Below are 19,255 nucleotides of genomic sequence, written 5' to 3' on the forward strand. Positions count from 1 at the left end.
TCAAGAGTTACAAAAATACAAGAGTATTTTCTGTATCACCACAAAACATTTGGATGGTCTCAACTGAATGTTTCTGCTGGAATTCAACTCCAAGCAGTTTTGGACCATTTCCAACTTATCTGAGAAGTAGAGGGAGTTGGAAGAGATAAACAAAAGCTTCTCATGAACCTGAGAAAATAGAAGACCCCCAATTTTTATAAACATAAGTAAATTCTATTTTGCTTGGCTCTCCTTTTGAGATGGGAACAACTGAGTCAGTGAATAACAGTGTACTCATGAGAGGCCTGCTGATGGGTGGGGGCAATTGGGCAGTTGCCCTGGGGACTTGTGATTCAAAAGGGCCCAGAGCTTCAGTCACTGCTGCCACTGCTACTACAGCAGCATTTGACAGCTGGCATCCCAGACCCTTTAAGTCACTGGGCCTGGGCCAAATGCCCAGTTTCCTCTCATGCTGCCATCATTTTGGGCGTCTGTGAGGACTGTCACAGGTCTTGGCAGTCACGTTCCTTCTGTCTGAGGCTCCTTCTCTTCCAAGAGTGTGGAGGCCCCATGCCCAGTGGCCTGGTGAGGCTGTCATCCCACTGCATAGAGTCATAAAGTGTTAAGGCCAGAAGGGGCCACCAGATCATCTGAGCTGATGTCCTACATATATATCACAGACCACTTAACAGCCATTCCTGCACCAACCTCAAACACCAGAATTAGATGAGAACATTACAGCCCTCAGTAGACTAAACTATTGCATGCCACAAGATACACCAAGACCAGAGGCATCTGAAATACTCGGGAAAGTAATTTTGTGAGATATACCCAGGTTTGTAGATTCCAAAATCAGAAGGGATTATGGTGATTATCTCGTCTGGTGTCCTGTCCAACACAGGCCATAGAACTTCCCCAAAATAATTCTTAGAGCAGCTGCTTTAGAAAAACATCCAGTCTTGGTTTAAGAATGATCAGTGTCACAAAATCTACAATGGCCCTTCGTAAGATGCTCAAAAGGCTTGCTACCCTCACTGTTCATTCATACTTCATTTCCAGTCTGAATTACAACCATTGGATCATGTTACATCTTCTTCTGCAAGTTTCAAGAGCACATTATCAAATATTCATTTCTCATGTAGGTTCTGATAGAATGTTACTGAGTCACCCCTTAAGCCATCTGTTCAAGCTAAATAGATGGAATCAAAGAGCTCACTTACTATAAGGCATATTTCTGTTTCTTCTTTTGACCATAGAAACCACAGCCAAAATGAACGTAGTTTTCAACTCATTTACAGACTATCAGAGACTAAAGGATTCATAATGGAACTCGCTGATACTTTATCGACAATGGTGGTGAAATATACTCAAGACTTAGCAACCTGGGAGACTTTAGCATGCATGTTAATAAGTCCACATATGAAAAAACTGTAAAATTCATCTCTTCAGTTGCTTTCCTAGGACTTTAACAAGTCACTTCTGATCCATCTCTCATAGCTACTCGCAACTCAGAAGTGATCTTTGGAATAGATATCAAGCTCAAAGTCATTACAGCCCAGCCATTGCTTCACTAAAACAACAGCAAGAGACATTGAAACTGCAAAGCAACAAGAAAGACCAATGATCTGATCCAACTATGAAGACTCAGATGCCAACAAATTCCGAAGTCAGACACTGTTTTGGTTTTCTGGCCCCTGTGCTACATGGAGAGAATGACAGAAACATGAAATGATGTCAGCAAAGAGACGTTGATGTAGATGGGATGACTCATAATGAATTCTTCCAGGAATATGCTGAAGCTATGTACTACAAGCCTTTCTATTAGCCCTCCATTGAAGCCACCAAATCCTGTCCCAAGGAGCTATCCAAGGTGCTGAACTGGTTCAGAAATCCTGAATGCTGGTAACAGAGCTGAGCTCCAAGTGCTATGAAGAACTATCATCCTACTGTGCTGAAAAATACATTGATGAATCTTCTCAAGCAAGATGAATCTGCGCATCTTGCATCCACCAGCCGGCTATGTGATTCCCAGAATTCAATACACCCATTCTTCAGGAAGTCTGGATTCCTTAATGGAGTGGTGGCTCACGACGTGTGGTTCTGACACATGCCCTTCATGGCGTGTGAAAGAGAGTCATGAACAAATAATATTGTTCTGACTGAGATACCCAATGCCTTGATTCAGAGAGGCAATCTTCCCTTCCTCCTTCAGACATGGAATAGTTCAACTAACGGTGAAGAAACCCACTCTGGATACATCAACACCTGGGTTCTATCCCCAGCACTGCCACTACCCTGCTGGGTGTCCTTGGGCAAGTTACTTTACCTCTCAGTACCTCTGTTTCCTCATCTGCAAAATAACAGAGATATTTACCTCCCTGTGAAAAGTGCTTTGAGAGCTGCTGGTGAAAAGCACTATTAAAAGAGCTTACTTGTGGTATTAGTTATTATTATTACTGTGTAATGTCAAACCTTCCATTCTGAGCAAGCTCATAGAAAAGCTAACCAAATGAATCTAATGGAAGCTAATAGTCTAGATTCAGCACAACCTGGGATCAAGCCAGGACATGGATCTGAAATTGGTTTAGAGACTGGATGGTGATTAGTTCCAATTGTAGCTATCCTAGAGGAATTCTTAGGTAAGAGTCTCCTGATTTATGTGAAGCTTTTATTCAAATCTTTCCTGGCCTTTATTTATCTATAATATTCTGAAAGGACTTTTTGTTTCTCTCAAACCACCAACATTGAGAACAGGAATGACTTTAATTCAGGCAACATCATGTCTGTAACTAGGGACAAAGAAGTAAATCAGTGGAATGTTTTAAAACTTAAACATTATTTAACATTCAAACATTCTGAAGAGCTGTTTATGGATGAGTGCTGGCTCTCGTTTGCTGCCTGTGTGAGGCTGCCTGCAAAATACGGTAGTGAGAAAATAGAAAGAAATTACTAAACATACTTTTACAACATAAATTGCTATACTCTACATAAAAATAGGCACCAATATTGAAATTATGGCTTTGTTCCTCCATGGCCCTATATATACACGCACATTGGCTGAAGCACTAAAAAAATCCTAGATACAACAAACTCTGTTAAGACTCTGTTAAGGCTTACGTTGATGTTTCTATGGCAATAGTTATAATAATGCTAAATGATGAGTTTATGAAAGGAGATAAAACTCATGTTTCTGGGCTTAAATCAGTTTCTAACTATAAGGTTAGAATGGAGCTTTTATGCTAGGGTTGGGTGTGGTGGTAATACTACATCTGTCTGCTGTGGAGTTTCTTCTTCCTCAGAAGAATCATGCAATGGCCACTGATAGTGACTGGCTGCTGGATCAGATGGATCATGGGTCTGATCCTGTCAGTGTCTGTGCAGAACACTGTTGTTGAGAGATTGTTTGTATGCAGTGAGGGAAGTAAGGAGGAGTGACAGAGAGAGAGAGATGTGCTAACTGGAGTAATTTGGAAGGGTGAGGGCTGGAGAGCCTTTCTTGTTGCAACAGCCTCTGAGATGGCAAATAGGTATGATTGACCCTTTTTGCCATTAATAAAAGTGTCTATTTTGAGAGTAAGACTCTGCCCAGTGCAGGTGATTCATGCTGGACCCTCTAATACTGAAGCCCAGTACTGAGGGTTTCAGAGTGGAAGGACTTCCTTGGGCTTGATGATGTAAGGTGAAGCGGCTTCATTTCTCAATGGGAACAACTGATTGGTGTATATCATCCGCTGTCTTGTTTGGTCCCTTGTGAAACTAGAGATTATAGCCCCCCTCTCCCCACGCACACAGTTCCTCACAAGCAGAGGGGCTTTATTGTGGAAAAGCCTGCCTGTTTACAGTGCCAGGCTTTGTCCACTCCACTAGTGGAGCAGAATGAAAACAGACATTATGTGTGTGTTTTACAGTGAAGACAAGTGAGCTAAGTTAATGAGCTTAGGTGAGCTTAATTAAAACCAATAGGCAATGTTAAAGTGAGAAAACAAATTATGGCAGCAAGTAAAACAGGAACAAAAATGCTACTGTGGACATTTTAACAAGTCTAGGAGAAACCACCTCAGGACTGCTGACATGGCAGACAGAATATTTCAAGAGGCACAGCCCCAAAACTTCTAACAGACCATGATCGAGAGCTGTAAAAGGTTTGGTTACTTAATGCTCAATGTTACTGGCAGGACATGTCTGTAGGTCATTGTGTCTCCTGCCTTCTTCCTCATCCAGGAGCCAATTCTGTCCAGATGCAAGTGGGTCTCAGTCTCAGTGGTTTCAGTGATGCGCCACTTACGTTAGGTGTGAATTTTGTCCTCATTGTTCAGTTTCAGGAATGCCTGTATGAACCTGTTGGTTTCTTCTTATGGTTTGTAAAGCAAAATCAGAGAAACTCATTGCAAATAAACTCTAAAAATGCCCCTGCCCCCAATATTTATAAGCTGAATTACCTGCTTTAGCAATAGCCTGATTTCCAGTTCAGCCCCAATGGCATTCATTCCTCCCACACCGTCACTCTTGAGCTGACAATATATCAATAATATGTCTATAAAGAGGCTTTTTCTAAAACCAGGTTTTATCTTCTTTTCTCTCCGATTCTGATCATTGCTTACGACAGGTCATTCCCTGTAAAGATCTTCAGTGACAAGCATTTAACTAAGGTGCTTATGCCAAGTTTTAAGCTATTAAAAGTCACTGTCAATCAACTAAAGGTGAGTCTGCTACTTCCATATATCTCCCTTTACAATTCATGTCTTTAGGACCATTCCTCCATCCCTGGAGTTTGTTCCACCATGCTTCTTCTAAATAGAGGAAGACATAGCATCGTAAATTCATCTGTCAATGCATTTCTGAAGGCTGAAGAACCATTTAAGATTCTCTGTTAAGGTTTCAGTTCAGATATTATTTTTGACATTTTTAAAATTAAATCTAAATGCCCCAAAATGCTGAGGCATGATTATTCGGTTGGGATAGGCAGTGAAAAGTCCCAGTACTTTGCAATGTAGACATGTTCTGGAATTATGCAAATTGCATGGATCCATTTTTTTATTTTTATTTTTAAACACTGAGAAGTCTTATTTATTGAAGCCCTTTAACCATTTTCTTTAGTGACAAAAAAAACCTTTTGGTTCTTGTGAAGTGGACCTACAGGATTCATTGTCAGTGTCACTCTGTTGGAATAATTACACCAACTTTTATTTCTATCTTGTGCACATACAATTGGTCTCTATTTTGTTTTCATTTCTCTCTTTAAAAAATCAGTCATATTGTAAATGTAGTGATAAAAGTCTTTTAACACAATATTGAAGCAGATCATACAATGAATATCAGAAAAGCCATTAATTTTTAACAGCATTCTTCCTTTCACTTTAATATCAATGCCAATTAATCACAGCTAATGTCAGTCACAATATCTTGATGCTTATATGGTCACTTTCTCTGTAGTATTTTGTGTGCTCGTTCATGTAAATAAGATGACAGAATGTCAGTTCACTTCCAGTATGTAATTCACTGTATCAAAAAAGAAAATTTATAGTCTCATTCACTTCAATTAGCATTCTGGAAGGACTGGGAAAGAATGGGAAACCTGACAATCTTGCTTCAATCAGGTTTTCTTTGGCAAGTGTGTGAAATTAAATGGATAAATACTAGCTTCTCAAGAGGATATTAGCAAATATAATAAGCTATTTATTTACCCAAACATGGAGAAGCACACTGGGGCCTCTGTTTTTGATCTTACATTGTATTATAGCCATATAACACCATTGATTTCTATGCTAACTCATCATTTATCAGTGAGAGGAAAATTGGGCCTAAAATGCACTCTGTGGTCATAATGTATTTCAGCAACAAATTTAGTCAGTGTGTTGCAAAGGTCTGAAAATAGCTTTCTCATTTATAGCAAATGTTATATAACTATGAATCAGGTTTTTTTTTTTAAAAAAAATCTTTTCAGCTCACTACCATCACCACCAGCAACCTACATCAATTCTTAAATCCAACTCACAAAATCAACTTTTTGAATATTCTCAAATGTTCACTTATTTTGTTTTGACTTGTAGTTTATGCCGCTGCCTCCGAACCCTAGAATCTTTTGTTACCCACATTTTCAGAACCCAAAGCAGTAGTAACTTTATTATTTCTCAACAGGAGGGGTCAGAAATGAGTCAATGGGGGCACAATTCCTCCATTTGATATTTGATTGATACGAGGGTGACCAGATAGTGAGTGTGAAAACAGGATGGCCCTTATATAAGTGTAATAGGCCCCTATATATAAAAAAGCCGCAAATATTGGGACTGTCCCCAAAAAATCAGGACATCTGGTCACCTTGATGATACAAATTAGAATGTTTTCCCTAAAACAACTTTTAAATTAGATCTTAATCACATACACATGACCATGGACATAATCACAGCTTTTAGGTACCTAAAAGAGCGTTATAAGGAGGAGGGAGACAAATTATTCTCCTTAACCTCTGATAAGTTGAGAAGCAATGGGCTTGAAATGCAGTGTGAAAGGTTTACGTCTGGTATCAAGAAAAACTTCTTGACTGTGAGAATGACTAAGCACTAGAATAAACTGCTGAGGAAGGTTGTAGGGTCTCCATTACTGGAGATATTTAAGGTAGTAGGCGGTAGTAGTAGGCATCCTTCGATCCCGAGGGATCATGGGTTTGCGCCCCAGTTGGACTGATTCAAGCAGCGTCTTCTGTGGCTGTGCAATCCAATCCAGGAGTGGCAGTCCTTTCCGCACTGTGAGCAGCAGTAGGCAGATGTCGCTCTGTGGGCACGGATCTTCCTGAGGGCTCTCCTGTCTTCTGCTTCCTTCACCAAGGTAGTTTCATACATAGCAAGAGCTTCCTTCACTCCCTGTTTCCAGGCATGCCTGTCTGAGGCAAGTGAATGCCAGGTGTTTGCACTGATAGAGAGAGCGCTGAGGTCACGCTTGCATGTGTCCTTGTAGCGCAATTTAGGTCGCCCTTTCGGCCTCTTTCCAGACGCCAGTTCGCCGAAGAGGAGGTCCTTCGGTATTCGGCCATCCGTCATGCGTGAAACATGGCCCAGCCAGCGCATACGCCTCTGTTTGAGAAGGGTGAACATGGAGGTGGTGCCTGCCCTCTCAAGCACTGCGCTATTGGGGACCTTGTCCCACCATGAGATACTGAGTGTGCGCCTAAGGCAGCTCATGTGGGATGTGTTGAGCCGCTGCTCTTGTTTTGAGAGCAAAGTCCATGTTTCACTGGCATACAGCAATGTGCTCAAAACACAGGCTGTGTAGACCTGCACCTTGGTGTGTACAGTGAGCCGCCACGATGTTCTCCAGGCTGATGAAGAGAGTATGGTTATAAGCTCACTGTACACACCAAGGTGCAGGTCTACACAGCCTGTGTTTTGAGCACACTGCTGTATGCCAGTGAAACATGCACTTTGCACTCAAAACAAAAGCAGGGGCTCAACACATTCCACACATGCTGCCTTAGGCGCATACTCGGTATTTAAGGGGAGGTAAGATAAACGCCTGTCAGGGATGATCTAGATCAGCGGTTTACAACAGCCTAAGTGTGCCATGGAAACCTCATCAATTTCCCCTACCCCCAAATTTTTACAGAGCCAAGAGTCAGATGGGGCGGGAGGAACTGATGCAATTTCACAGCACACATAGATGACCCTGTGCCAGCGGGGGGCTCAAACAGCAAGGCTTCCTGAATCTCAGCTGGCATGGGGTCATCAATTTCCCTCGTGCAGCTGCTTTGCAAAGCCTCTGAGAAGGGAAATTGACCAATCCTGCATCTGGGAATCAGGCAGCCTTGTTGCTTGGGCCCCCAGCTGGTTTGGGGGTCATCAATCTGCCCCTCCCGATCCACATACACACACTTGGCTCTACAAAGAGTTGAGGGGAGGAGAAATTGTCCAACCCTGGGCCAGCTGGGGGCTCAAGCAGCCAGGCTACCTGACTCCCAGCTGGTGCAAGGTTGGTCAATTTCCCCTCCCAGAGACTTTGCATAGTGACTGTGGGAGGGAAATTGGTCACCCTGCACCAGCTGGGACTCAGGCACACTTGCTGTTTGAACTCCCAGATGATGCAGGGTCATCAATTCTCCCTCCCTCCCTCCTGTGGCTCTGTATTTATGCAAATTTGATTCAGCCAGAAAAAGTGTGTATGCTGGGGAATTATTTGTCACATTGACGTGTGCCCTGTTGCCAAAAAGGTTGGGAATCATTGATATAGATGGTGCTTGGTCCTGCCATGAGTGTAGGTGATTGGACTTGATGACCTCCTAAGGTCCCTTCCATTTCTAGTACTCTATGATTCTATGCTGTCACAGTGGGTTCGGGAGCATCCCAAAACATTTGCTTTTCTAAAGTTAAGAAATAGTTTTGAGGAATCATAAGCCAGGCTCCTTCCCCTCTAGCTGCTGAAGAACTTAAATGTCAGATGCTTCCCTGAAGAAAAATGTCTGCAGACTGCTCCCAAGCACACGTTCAAACTAAGCTTTCTGTAAATCTTCTCCAAACAAAGCACATTACCCATAATAGCCCCTAACAGACTAATAATTTTCTCAGCAACAGCCAGTAATAATTCTTTACTTTTCTTATCAACAAAGCATTTCTAGTCATAATTTAAAATATCAGAGGCATCTAAAACAAGACTGTCCAAACATTCCTTCTGTTCTCCTAGAACTTAATTCCCTGTTCCAACCTCTCATTCTGACAGCCAAACTACAAACATGCAGTTGCAGGACCTTGCCTACACTTATCTGCAGAATTGATCTACTTCAGCTACACAAATGGCATAGTTTAAGTCAACATACTTATCCTGGAGTCTTGCAAGTATCAGGTTGATGCAGGCTGCTCTCCCATTGATGTCAACGACTCTTCTCATCTCAGTAGGGTACCAGCATTGACAGGAATGAGCTTAGATGTTGATTTATTGTGTGTACAGTAGACATCATAAATCAACAGCCTTGATTGTTGCTATGACGCTCCACCATGTAGTGGAAACAAGACCTCAGGGTTCCAAAATTGTATCTAGCTATGTGATTTTGGGTATCAGCTGGCAATGGTTGACCATGGCAAGGGCAGAACTGTCAAATCCTTGGGTTGAGGTAGCAATGTCAAATCCAGTGAAAGTCAATGGAAACACTCCTATGGCCTTCATTGGGTCTTGGATCAGGCCATATGTGCAGCAAGCCGGCCATGAATTTCCAGCATCGTTAAAGCATGCAGAGTTAAAACCTGGTCTCATGAAATTTTGAGCATAGTTTTGCAGATGAAGGTTAGCAGTGTGTGAATAAGCATCAGAACCAAACCCAAACCCTGAAGCCGTTAAAGCTTGCCCACTATCAATTGTAATTGAGTTCACCACTAATTAGAAATAATAGGTAATGCAATGCTTTAGTAAAAGAACATTGTTGCAAGTTAAATTGCCTCTACACCCACCTGAATGTAGTGGGCTTGGAATTTGAATGAAGCACAAAGAAAAGGAATTTATAGAACTTTTCCATAAACATTACTTTAATGCTTGAGTTAATGCCTAGTTTGTGATAAGAACTGTATTTTATTATTTTGTGAATTAGGGTATGTTAGGGAACTGAACTTTCAGGGGAGAGTCATACATGCCCAAGGAAAAGTATAAAGGCTTAGAGAGAAGATAAAAAAGAACCTGAAGGAAGAAAGCTGGCATCTGAATCATGTCAGGGTTTTACAGGAAATGATAAACTTTTAGGTGATCATAATATGTTTATGAAATCTGCTGTGAGCCTGCAGAGAAAATGCAGGCCAAAATAGAGGAGCAAAAACACTCACTTTGTTCCTAGATTAACTAATGCACAAATTGAAGATGCTAATTCCCTTTTATGTTTGGTTTGCTGCTGATTGATCTTTTTACTAATTATAAGCAAAACTGTAAAATGCCAGAATCATTCTGACTTATTTCCAATTCACTAAACACATTTTTTAAAAAAAAACCCTGAAATATTGTTCAGGTTTTTTTTAAATATGCTTTTGCAAGCAATTTAATTTAAAGACTGCTGTTCTTCCAGAGAACATCTGATGAGACTAAAATATCTTTGTCCCCATTGAAGCCTTTTTTGTGTCTGGATGTAAATTTTATTGTAATATGTGATATCTGAGATGTTGAAAACAAAATATCATACTGTGATTACCATTGATCAAAGTTTACCAGCTAACTTCCCACACTTGAGCATCTTGTCAAATCAGAGACTGTTACAGGGTTTGGGAGTTTTATGTCCCATGTCCAGCAGAATCATTTAGTGAGATGTGATTTTTTTCAAAGTTTCAGCAGCTAGTATTTTCTGATTGAAAACATTTGTTACTAAAACTAGACAAGTGAAATTTCTTCCACCTGACAGAACTGATGGGTGAACCAGGTGCTGAGTATTTCAGCTGTCTTGAACTTCCGCTCCTTCCATCTTTACAAGTCAGTTCTACAATTCTGCATAATGTTTGGTGACCCACTCTCTTTTTATGGTTGCCCGTGGCACATTCAGTATATGTGTGTCAGTTCTGACAGCTCATGCTCTGCTAATAGACTTCTTATTTAGCTTCTTGAAACCTTGCTGGAAGTGAACATAGGCAGCTGAGAATACTGAAGCTTAAATATGAGCAGTACATGACTCCAGAAAATCAGAGAAATTCAAACAACCAGTATGTTAGCCAAATGAACTTTGAAAAGGGAAGAGGCACAACTCTTAAAGAAAGGCCTAGAAGTCCTGCTCTTGATACTGAACCAAAGTAACTTAGTCACATGTCTGTCTCTTAGAAACCACATGGCAGAAGTAATCCTGGTTGAAGTACATAGCATAGACTCTCCTTTGCCTTTCCATTTTTGCTCCGTACTCTAACAACAAACTACTTCTGGGTCAAGCAGAACATAAAGCAGCCCTGGAGTCAAAGGAACCATTCACATGAGATCAGGCACTTAGGGATTTATAGGTTACTCATCTCCATTCAGACAGCCAAATACAACAGGCTGGATTCTTCAGGCCACTAAGGCCACTTTATGCTGATCAGGCAGCATACAGGTGCCTTAAAACGTAAAAAGGAATGCTGTCAGAAGCATCTGTGTAATGTAACCCTACCAGCTACTCCTCTCACTCTGACACAAGCGGAGGGAGGGGGCAGTAGAATTATATTTAGAGGCGGTTGCTGAGCCATGCTCCTACTTACACCTGTTTGTGCTCCTTGCTGCCCCAGGGTGAGCCCACATGTGGGATTTCCAACTCTTCCGGACTAGATGGACCAGACACCATTGCTTCAGATGACATCTGGTATGTGTGTTCCAGGAAAGTTGGACGCTTAGCTACAGCCACAGGAAGCTGTGGCGCTCTGGGCTGAATCCACAAGTAGCCCCCTCAGCCAGTAATAGGACTCCAAGTGGCAACAGAACCTCCAGGGCCAGTAGCCTGGCCCCTGGGGATGATGGGTTTAAGGTTCCATGGGGATGGCAGGCAGTGTGGCCCTGTGGGTAGTGAAACCAGTGGGACCCCGGAAGGGCAGACCAGAGGCTAGGACCCCAGGGCTAGCAGAACTGGCAGCGGGTCAGTCAAGGTTACAGCACAGTGAAACTTTGCTGGCATTACATCAACAGTCTCAGAATTACTGTTTTTAGTAGAGGTGGTATTTTTGGAATTTAGTTTGAAGTAACTGCAAGTCCTTCCAGAATACAGTACAGTATTCAAATAGTTACAGTATTTATAATGATAACCTCATTTTGGGTCAGTAGTGGTTGTTTGGGACGGGTGGCTGCAGACGTATGAAACATGGTATGTGCTTTCCAGGGCTCTCCAGTAATGGTTATTTGTGAAGTATGAAGAGTTTGTGCAGGGGAGAACTTGTTGAGTACCATGGTTTTCCCAGGGTTGAGAGAGAGACCCAGGCTGTGCTTTGTAGGTTGGTTGCTTTGTGTGCAAAACTGACATAATCATCTGCATAGTGAAGATCAGTGATGCCAGTTTTGTTTGGAAACATTGGATATTGAGAAGTTTGTCATCCATATGATACTCTATCCCAAATCTACCAGGAAGACAGTCACGGATGAGAATCAGGACTACAGCAAGGTAAATGAAGAAAAGTTTTCCTCGTGGAATGACATAGCCCTGTTTGATACAAAGGCAAAAATGAATTGTTCAGTCTCTGACATTGTGCAGGATCATGGGAGTCATCCCATTGTGGAGTAGTCTGATGGTAGAAGCAAATTTCTTTTGGCGGCCGAACCTGCACAGCACCTCACACAGGGCTGCAAAGGCCTTAGTTAGATCAGTGACTGCCATGAACAATCTTCAATTAACAGGATCTGCAAACAGGCTCCAAGATTTTGGTTTTCTTCTTTTCATTCTTGGCAGTCACTTGATGATAAGTAGGATGTCTTCATGTCACTGTCCTATTTGTGAGTCCATTGACAGCTGACCAGCCCGATTCTGGAGCTGCAGGTCTTATCACAGAAGGGGCGGGTGTTGGTCGCTGTAGATCTTGATTTACAAGGCAGTTGCTATATCCACTGTTCTCCGAGTGAGACACCTAGGTAACCTATAAACAACTTGTCAAATGGCAGGAGTGGTTCAAAGATCGCTGCCTCAGGAGAGTTCTCAAGATCAGCTGGGAAGACTGATGAAATAACACATTGGGAGGGCTTGGCATGGAACAGAACGCAGGGGCACCACACCAGATGCCAAGGCACGCTCACTTTGAGAACAGATGTGCTAATGAAAAGAGAAGCAACAAAGGAGGAAAGAACAGGCACAGCACTCCTACCAGGCACTCTGTCTCCTACAACCTTGCACCTGTCACTTCTGTGGGAAAATCTGCAGGACACAAATTGGGCACCTAAGCTACGTAAAACCCACTGGTGAACCCTCCTGGCAGACAACATCCTCACGTTGAGAGATAGCTGAAGGAATAGCAGTGATAACCAGAGTCCTTTAGAAAATTTGTTAGGTCAGGTAGTGAAGGTAAATTGTTTTCTTGGTAGTTTTTACTGGGACACTTTTTTCATAGCACATGGCATTGACTTGCAATGACTTGCTAAGCTTTGCAGCGTGGGATGCTGACTATATCTTCCTTGGTTTTCTAACCTCTGCTCTCTGTGCTGAGTCTGAGACTAAGCACTAATCCTGCCTGTCTAAAGTTTGTCCTTTAAGAAAATATGGTCCACTTATCCCAGCTGGAAGTTAGGGATGGCACAACTGATTGGCTAGCTGTCAAACTTATTGGTAATGTGTTCCGTCTGCTTTATGTTCTGCATAATCCAGAAGCAGTTGGTTGTGAGCCTACCAAGGCACTGTTCCAGTTTTGCAGTTTAGTCTTTACAATATTAGGGCGGGATGGAGGGGAAGAGGCATAAAGGAGCGGCATGCTTTCTCTTGCCCTCTGTGCTACCACTGGGGAAACAAGGGTACAGTAACACATCAAAGAAAGAATATCTTAGGGAATCTCACTTTGATATGACTGTGCCATAGCACTTGCAGTTTCCTAGGTGACTATTCAGGAATTTTCTTTATTGAGATGATCCAACAAAACTGTATGCTTTTTAAACTCCTATTCAGTGTGGTTCTCATGTGCAAATGAATGTCCAATACAATGAATGAACAGGAATTTAGTTAATTTCCAAACGCATTTCCTTTGCATTTTAGGTATTATGCTGTTTAATCTACCTGAATCACCTTCGATCTGAACTGCAGTTTGGGCCAGAGATCCTAGCTTGAATCTGGTTCTCTAATAAGTTGAAATTCAGCTTCCTAAACTTTGGGTGTATTGGATCTGATTTCAGATCTGGGGTTTTGGCTCAGTCTTCTCTCTTTTCTTAACACATAGTAATTCCTTTCTTGTTTCTAGAGGAAGTACCCTTTAAAGGAATTTGTTAGTTCTTAGCTGCTGCAGTAACAGCAGCATCTGCAGCCCTGAGCCCTTTAAATCACTACTGGATCACTATGCAGCATGATGCAGACAGCACTGGGGAGGGAGGGGGGCATGCCACAATTCAAGTGGCACTGAGGGCTGGCTGGCCCAGCCCTGAGTCTTCTGCCTAAGGTCCTGCCACTTCCGCAGGTGGGGGTGTGGCAAACAGGGCCCACCCCCTGCCTTGCCCAGGAGCCCAGTAAAGCTGTCTGCTCTGCTGCTCAGTCTGCATGTGAAAAAAACTCTGTGCCTTATTCCCTACCCTTTGAGTCATTCCAAGTACTAACATTCTAATTGTTTCCAAAGTATTGCTCCTATTTAGTTTTCTCTATATGTTGGCTTATGTCTGCATTTCAGGTTCCCACTATTGTGTCTATCTTCCTCTAGCCATTGGCCTTTTCGACTGCTAAAATAGACAGCCCATTGGACTGAATTTTCAGTGTACGCATCCTTCAGATACCTGGGGAGTAGCCCTGTTCCACATGGAGTCAGAGTAATCCAACTTTTTTTTTTCAGGAATGATCACCACCTGCTGACAGGGTACTGTGTCACAGGCAAACACTGGCAGCCTGTCACATTCCATAACTGGTTGTAAACCAGACGTGGAATAACAACGTTTATTATAGAATTATTTGTAGTGTGAGTCCTTTAACCCTGAGAGATAAAAATGCTGTCCTTGGACTACATTGTTAAAAAGGTTTTAGTAAAAGCTTTCTAGGACTTCAAACAAGCTGTTTACATTCCAGTCAGACTACCCAAATAAAACGGGGATGTTTTCCACTGACTCCTCCTGGTGGGCTCAGTCCGGCACAGGGCTGAGTACGTGCATCCCATGGCATTAGTTATTAGTAACTTTTAGGATAGGCCCAAGTGCTACAGTCTTTACTGAGAATTTATCACCATAGCCTACTGAAGCAAATGACAATTTGTGTGGCCCTCAACTCTTAAACAAATAAAAATAAGGAACGTGAGATCTGGCGCTGAGTGACTTTTAGTGCATCTCGCAAGTCCATCAGTCGAACTGCACACAATCTGAATTTAACATTTATTCTGCAGAACAAACACACCACCTTTGAAATATGGCTTCATGCATTGTACTAAACAACGAGAAGGACTAAAAATATTATTCCATTACACTGCTTGCCAACAAACTATGGAGCCTTTCATTTGCAGTTCCTTCTTGGGACCAAATCTGGCCCAAGTCAACAATGTCCAAAAGCAGCTACCATCAGGTAGCTATTTTATTGTGTATGTGAAATGGAGAGGTAGTCTCTGACCAGTTTGTATTTGAGGAGTAAAAGGACTTTGAAGTAGTGCAGGCACTTTGAAGTACCCGCGGCTACATGCTTGCCAGCACTTCAAAGTTTGATGCTTCAAAGTTGCTGCAGGGGGGAAAATAGCCTAATGAAGTGCTGTGTATTCACTGCAGCACTTCATTAGTAATCTCCCACAGCCCTGATTACCACGCCCCCCCTTTGAAATAGGGGGCAAGTGTAGACACAGCTAAAATGTCCTTGTTATAAACCCTCCTTCCAAATTTCCAAGCCAACTGTATTCCCATGTACTTCTCCCTTTTAACTCTCGTTCCAAGTAAGGATTAGAAACATAATCTGGAAATCAAAAATAATAGACCAAAATGGTGCATACTACAGCTCATTTTCAAAAGCTTTTTTGTAGGCCACATAGAAATGGTTGGCTCACTTAGAATACAAAATTGCCAAGGAGATGTAATCTACAAGCTAGCTTATGAAAAGCTGTAACATCTGATTTCCTTAGTAAATCAGAGGAAACAAGTTATTTATCATCTAGGTTTAAGCCATAGTCTTAGTTATGCCTTATAGGAAGGCTGGGAAGAGAACAAGAGTCAATCTTATGAGTGAATTTCCAAGCCTAATTAAGGCTAGACAATAAAAGATTTCATCCAAATTTATGTTGGTAATCTTTTCCATCCACTAGCAGAAAGTCATCAGAACACTTTTTTCTTGACTTGTGCCCTTATTCATTGACAGATTCATGTATAATACCCTCTGTGAATACTCATGTCTGCCTGTCTGTCTGTTCCATCAGTCCTTTCTAGCCATTTTACTTGTCTGTTTTCATAAGTTGGTATATTTTTAACTTTCTAGCTGTGTGGGTGCATGTGAATGGAAGGCTGCCAACATCCGTTGTTTCTGCATTCTTGTTTTCAATCATCTTGGAAATAAGATAGCATTGCAGACAGATACTAAGCAGAAATGAAATAGAATTTCAGCCTCTATACCTTGTATGTGTGGCAGTAACTAATCACTTAACAGGAAAAAGTGCAGATAAAGCTCCGCACAATATGGAACAGCATAGAGCAATTCAATTTGCTTCCTTAAATCTCAGTAATGAAGTCCTCAGATTGGACGGGAATGTTCTTCAAAGCAAATAACACAACCCTTTTGCAAAGACTAGCATGGTACCATTGCCCCTTCTCTTTGCTTCTACTCAAGTTGTGTGAAGGCTGGAAATACAGTCTGGTGTGTGTGTTATTCCCTTTCATCTGGCCTGACACAAGGGTGCCATCATCAGGATGGCCAATTGTGTTGATCTTCAACTCATATCACACACATTGGCTACGTCTACACGTGAAGCCAACATCGAAATAGCTTATTTCGATGTAGCAACATCGAAATAGACTATTTCGATGAATAACGTCTACACGTCCTCCAGGGCTGGCAACGTCGATGTTCAACTTCGACGTTGCGCGGCACCACATCGAAATAGGCGCTGCGAGGGTACGTCTACACGCCAAAGCAGCACACATCGAAATAAGGGTGCCAGGCACAGCTGCAGACAGGGTCACAGGGCGGACTCAACAGCCAGCCGCTCCCTTAAAGGGCCCCTCCCAGACACAGTTGCACTAAACAACACAAGATACACAGAGCTGACAACTGGTTGCAGACCCTGTGCCTGCAGCATAGATCCCCAGCTGCTGCAGAAGCAGCCAGAAGCCCTGGGCTAAGGGCTGCTGCCCACGGTGACCATAGAGCCCCGCAGGGGCTGGAGAGAGAGCATCTCTCAACCCCCCCAGCTGATGGCCGCCATGGAGGACCCAGCAATTTCGACGTTGCGGGACGCGGATCGTCTACACGGTCCCTACTTCGACGTTGAACGTCGAAGTAGGGCGCTATTCCTATCTCCTCATGAGGTTAGCGACTTCGACGTCTCGCCGCCTAACGTCGAAGTTAACTTCAAAATAGCACCCGACGCGTGTAGACGCGACGGGCGCTATTTCGAAGTTGGTGCCGCTACTTCGAAGTAGCGTGCACGTGTAGACGCAGCTATTGTGACATAGTGTATGTTCCATCAGATGGCCCCCTGAAAAAACAAACTTGTCTGTTTTGGTATTCCATTTGTATGACCAGTACAAAGGAACATTGTCTCTTAGGCTGTGGCCACACTGGGCCAAAACTTCAAAATGTACATGCAAATGGCCATTTCAAAGATTACTAATGAGATGCTGAATTTAATATTCAGTGCCTCATTAACATTAGGATGCTTCCAGCCGCAGCGCTTCGAAAGCGCTGCTTTCTAACATTTGCAGCTTGGCACAGCTACATGGGGGTCCCTTTCAAAAGGACCCCACACCTTTCAAAATCCTCTTATTCACCTCCACTGACAGGAATAAGGGGATACCGAAAAGTGCAGGATCCTTTCGAAAAGGACCCCCATGTAGCTGCACCAAGCCATGGGCATTTGAGAGCGGTGCTTTCAAAGCGTCATGGCCAGAAGTGTCCTTATGCTAATGAGGCACTGAGTATTCACCAAGTGTGGCCACAGCCACAGAGTCTGAGATGTAGCCCACCTCTGTGCATAATTTATTCATAGGCATCTGTGAAATACTCCTCCCAAAATGCTGAAGTGAAACTATTTTCAAATTTTCACAATATATGTATTGCATAATTTTCCACAATATCCTGAGATATCACCTGACATGTCACCTGAGGATGAGATGCAGAGGTAGTTTCTTGACATCTTAAGTGAGCACTCACTTGAGCAGCTAGTCTTAGACCTCACAAGAGGAGGGGCAATTTTTAATATAAGTGAAGCACAGGATGTGGTCCAAGAGATGAATTTGGTAAGACCACTTTGTAAACATATCAGAAGCAGAAAACCTGGTAAACAACCAGTGTGGCCAAGGGATGATGGAGATGCATTCAGGGACACACTCAATGTTATTGTGGAGAAACTAAATGAATTCTTTGTATCAGCCTACATGGCTAAGGATGTGAGTGAGATTCCCAAACTCGAGCCATTCTCTTTAGGTGACAAATCTCAGGAATTGTCTCAGATTGAAATCAACAAGAAGTCCCGTGGCACCTTATAGACTAACAGATATTTTGGAGCATAAGCTTTCATGGGCAAAGACCCACCTCATCAGAAGTATGAACTGGGGGGGAGGGTTTCAGAGGGGTATTTAAAGAGTGGAGTCCCAGTAAAAGGGAGGTCCAGAGCTGACAATGTCTATTCAGCAAGATGGATATGGCCCATTATCAGTAGTGTGTATCAAAAGAGGAAAAAACAAGTCAGATCAGACAGGCCCATTGTCACAGTCTAATGGGGAGATATAACACTCAGGACTGAGAAGCTGCTTTTGTAAGGGGCGAGCCACTCCCAGTCTATTTAATCCTTGGTTGATGGAATCAAATTTGCAAATAAATTGCAGTTCAGAGATTTCTGTCTCCATTTGATTTTTGAAATTTCTTTGTTTTAGGACTGCTACTTTTAAATCTGTTACTGAGTGTCCAGGGAGATTGAAGTGTTCCCCCACAGGTTTCTGTACATTACCGTTCCTGATGTCTGATTTATGTCCGTTTATTCTTTTACATAGAGACTGTCCAGTCTGGCCAGTGTAAATTGTAGTGGGGCATTGCTGGCACATGATGGCATATATTATATTAGTAAATATGCAGGTAAAGGAGCCCCTGATGGTATGGTTGATGTTAGGTCCTGTGATAATGTCACTGGTATAGATATTTGAGCAGAGTTGGCAGTGAGGTTTGTTGCAGGGATTGGTTCCAGGTTTAGTGTTCCTGTGTTGTGATATTTAGTTGCTGCTGAGAATTTGTTTAAGGTTGGCAGGCTGTCTGTAGGCGAGGACAGGCCTGCCTCCCAAGGTCTGTGAGAGTGAAGGATCATTGTCCAGGATGGGTTGCAGATTATTGATGATGTGTTGGAGTGGCCTTCGGTAGTAGTTGTATGTGATGGCCAGTGGTATTCTATTGTGTTCCTTGCGAGGCCTGTCTTGTAGCTGTGGGTTTTTGGTATAGGGTGGTATTTATGTGACCATCGCTTATCTGCACAGTAGTGTCCAGGAAGTGGATCTCTTGTGTGGACTGGTTCAG

This window comes from Carettochelys insculpta, chromosome 13 (genome assembly GCF_033958435.1).
Source record: "Carettochelys insculpta isolate YL-2023 chromosome 13, ASM3395843v1, whole genome shotgun sequence".
NCBI lineage: Eukaryota > Metazoa > Chordata > Testudines > Carettochelyidae > Carettochelys > Carettochelys insculpta.